Genomic DNA, 5,105 nt, shown 5'->3' with positions numbered 1-5,105 from the left:
GTGGTGACAGTGGTGGTGACGGTGGTGGTGACAGTGGTGGTGGTGACGGTGGTGGTGGTGACAGTGGTGGTGGTGACGGTGGTGGTGACGGTGGTGGTGGTGACGGTGGCGGTGGTGCTGGTGGTGACGGTGGTGGTGGTTACCATCACCACCAACACCGTCATTATCATCGTCACCACCGCCACCGTCCCCACCAACACCGTCATTATCATCGTCACCACCACCACCACCGTCCCCACCAACACCGTCATTATCACCGTCACCACCACCACCACCGTCCCCACCAACACCGTCATTATCATCGTCACCACCATCGTCACCACCACCACCACCGTCCCCACCAACACCGTCATTATCATCGTCACCACCATCGTCACCACCACCACCGTCCCCACCAACACCGTCATTATCATCGTCACCACCACCACCGTCCCCACCAACACCGTCATTATCATCGTCACCACCACCACCACCGTCCCCACCAACACCGTCATTATCATCGTCACCACCATCGTCACCACCACCACCGTCCCCACCAACACCGTCATTATCATCGTCACCACCACCACCACCACCGTCCCCACCAACACCGTCATTATCATCGTCACCACCATCGTCACCACCATCACCACCGTCCCCACCAACACCGTCATTATCATCGTCACCACCACCACCACCACCGTCCCCACCAACACCGTCATCATCGTCACCACCACCACCGTCCCCACCAACACCGTCATTATCATCGTCACCACCACCACCGTCCCCACCAACACCGTCATTATCACCGTCACCACCAACACCGTCCCCACCAACACCGTCATTATCATCGTCACCACCACCACCGTCCCCACCAACACCGTCATTATCATCGTCACCACCACCACCGTCCCCACCAACACCGTCATTATCATCGTCACCACCACCACCGTCCCCACCAACACCGTCATTATCATCATCACCACCACCACCGTCCCCACCAACACCGTCATTATCATCGTCACCACCACCACCGTCCCCACCAACACCGTCATTATCACCGTCACCACCACCACCGTCCCCACCAACACCGTCATTATCATCGTCACCACCACCACCGTCCCCACCAACACCGTCATTATCACCGTCCCCACCACCACCGTCCCCACCAACACCGTCATTATCATCGTCACCACCACCACCGTCCCCACCAACACCATCATTATCACCGACCCAACACCGTCATTATCATCATCACCACCACCACCGTCCCCACCAACACCGTCATTATCATCGTCACCACCATCGTCACCACCGTTACCATCACCACCAACACCGTCATTGTCATCGGCACCACCACCACCGTCCCCACCAACACCGTCATTATCACCGTCCCCACCACCACCGTCATTATCATCGTCACCACCACCACCACCGTCCCCACCAACACCGTCATTATCATCGTCACCACCGCCACCGTCCCCACCAACACCGTCATTATCACCGTCCCCACCAACACCGTCATTATCACCGTCCCCACCAACACCGTCATTATCATCGTCACCCACCACCACCACCGTCCCCACCAACACCGTCATTATCATCGTCACCACCGCCACCGTCCCCACCAACACCGTCATTATCACCGTCCCCCACCACCACCGTCCCCACCAACACCGTCATTATCATCGTCACCACCACCACCGTCCCCACCAACACCGTCATTATCATCGTCACCACCACCACCACCGTCCGCACCAACACCGTCATTATCATCGTCACCACCACCACCACCGTCCCCACCAACACCGTCATTATCATCGTCACCACCATCGTCACCACCACCACCACCGTCCCCACCAACACCGTCATTATCATCGTCACCACCACCACCACCACCGTCCCCACCAACACCGTCATTATCATCGTCACCACCATCGTCACCACCACCACCGTCCCCACCAACACCGTCATTATCATCGTCACCACCACCACACCGTCCCCACCAACACCGTCATTATCATCGTCACCACCACCACCACCCACCGTCCCCACCAACACCGTCATTATCATCGTCACCACCATCGTCACCACCACCACCGTCCCCACCAACACCGTCATTATCATCGGCACCACCAACACCGTCCCCACCAACACCGTCATTATCACCGTCCCCACCACCACCGTCCCCACCAACACCGTCATTATCATCGTCACCACCACCACCGTCCCCACCAACACCGTCATTATCATCGTCACCACCGCCACCGTCCCCACCAACACCGTCATTATCCTCGTCACCACCGCCCACTGTCCCCCACCAACACCGTCATTATCATCGTCACCACCACCACCGTCCCCACCAACACCGTCATTATCATCGTCACCACCACCACCGTCCCCACCAACACCGTCATTATCATCGTCACCACCACCACCACCGTCCCCACCAACACCGTCATTATCATCGTCACCACCACCACCGTCCCCACCAACACCGTCATTATCATCGTCACCACCACCACCGTCCCCACCAACACCGTCATTATCATCGTCACCACCATCGTCACCACCGTTACCATCACCACCAACACCGTCATTATCATCGTCACCACCCACCACCGTCCCCACCAACACCGTCATTATCATCGTCACCACCACCACCACCGTCCCCACCAACACCGTCATTATCATCGTCACCACCACCACCACCGTCCCCACCAACACCGTCATTATCACCGTCCCCACCACCACCGTCCCCACCAACACCGTCATTATCATCGTCACCACCACCACCGTCCCCACCAACACCGTCATTATCATCGTCACCACCACCATCACCGTCCCCACCAACACCGTCATTATCACCGTCACCACCGCCACCGTCCCCACCAACACCGTCATTATCACCGTCACCACCACCACCGTCATTATCATCGTCACCACCACCACCGTCCCCCACCAACACCGTCATTATCATCGTCACCACCGCCACCGTCCCCACCAACACCGTCATTATCATCGTCACCACCGCCACCGTCCCCACCAACACCGTCATTATCATCGTCACCACACCACCGTCATTATCATCGTCACCACCACCACCGTCCCCACCAACACCGTCATTATCATCGTCACCACCACCACCGTCCCCACCAACACCGTCATTATCATCGTCACCACCGTTACCATCACCACCAACACCGTCATTATCACCGTCACCACCACCACCGTCATTATCATCGTCACCACCACCACCGTCCCCACACAACACCGTCATTATCATCGTCACCACCACCACCGTCCCCACCAACACCGTCATTATCATCGTCACCACCGCCACCGTCCCCACCAACACCGTCATTATCATCGTACCACCACCACCGTCCCCACCAACACCGTCATTATCATCGTCACCCACCACCACCGTCCCCACCAACACCGTCATTATCACCGTCCCCACCACCACCCGTCCCCACCAACACCGTCATTATCATCGTCACCACCACCACCGTCCCCCACCAACACCGTCATTATCATCGTCACCACCACCACCGTCCCCACCAACACCGTCATTATCATCGTCACCACCGCCACCGTCCCCACCAACACCGTCATTATCATCATCACCCACCATCGTCACCACCGTTACCATCACCACCAACACCGTCATTGTCATCGGCACCACCACCACCGTCCCCACCAACACCGTCATTATCATCGTCACCACCATCGTCACCACCGTTACCATCACCACCAACACCGTCATTATCATCGTCACCACCGCCACCCGTCCCCACCAACACCGTCATTATCACCGTCCCCACCAACACCGTCATTATCATCGTCACCACCACCACCACCGTCCCCACCAACACCGTCATTATCATCGTCACCACTGCCACCGTCCCCACCAACACCGTCATTATCACCGTCCCCACCACTCACCGTCCCCACCAACACCGTCATTATCATCGTCACCACCACCACCGTCCCCACCAACACCGTCATTATCATCGTCACCACCACCACCGTCCCCACCAACACCGTCATTATCATCGTCACCACCACCACCGTCCCCACCAACACCGTCATTATCACCGTCCCCACCACCACCACCACCGTCCCCACCAACACCGTCATTATCATCGTCACCACCACCACCGTCCCCACAAACACCGTCATTATCATCGTCACCACCATCACCGTCCCCACCAACACCGTCATTATCATCGTCCCCACCACCACCGTCCCCACCAACACCGTCATTATCATCATCACCACCACCACCGTCCTCACCAACACCGTCATTATCACCGGCACCACCACCACCCCCACCACCCCCACCACCACCACCACCACCACCTTCACCACACCCCCCCCTGTGTGTGTGTGTGTCACTATGTGTGGTGTGTGTCACTGTGTGTGTGTCACTGTGTGTGTGTCTGTGTGTGTCTGTGTGTGTGTGTCTGTGTGTGTGTGACACTGTCTGTGTGTGTGTGTCACTGTGTGTGTGTCTGTGTGTGTGTGTGTCTGTGTGTGTGTGTCTGTGTGTGTGTGTCACTGTGTGTGTGTCACTGTGTGTGTGTGTGTGTCTGTGTGTGTGTGTCTGTGTGTGTCTGTGTGTGTGTCTGTGTGTGTGTGTCTGTGTGTGTGTGTCACTATGTGTGTGTGTGTGTCACTATGTGTGTGTGTGTGTCACTATGTGTGTGTCACTATGTGTGTGTCTGTGTGTGTGTGTCTGTGTGTGTCTGTGTGTGTGTGTCACTGTGTGTGTGTGTCACTATGTGTGTGTGTGTGTCACTATGTGTGTGTGTGTGTGTCTGTGTGTGTGTCTGTCTGTGTGTGTGTCTGTCTGTGTGTGTGTCACTATGTGTGTGTGTCACTCTGTGTGTGTGTGTCACTATGTGTGTGTGTGTGTCACTATGTGTGTGTCTGTGTGTGTGTGTCACTGTGTGTGTGTGTGTGTCACACTGTGTGTGTCACTGTGTGTGTGTCACTGTGTGTGACTGTGTGTGTCACTGTGTGTGTGTGTCACTGTGTGTGTGTCTGTGTGTGTGTCCGTGTGTGTGTGTCTGTGTGTGTGTGACACTGTCTGTGTGTGTGTGTCACTGTGTGTGTGTGTG

This window comes from Lampetra fluviatilis, unplaced genomic scaffold, assembly GCF_964198595.1.
Source record: "Lampetra fluviatilis unplaced genomic scaffold, kcLamFluv1.1 SCAFFOLD_670, whole genome shotgun sequence".
NCBI classification, from domain to species: Eukaryota; Metazoa; Chordata; class Hyperoartia; order Petromyzontiformes; family Petromyzontidae; genus Lampetra; species Lampetra fluviatilis.
Note: the sequence above shows the minus strand (reverse complement) of the source record.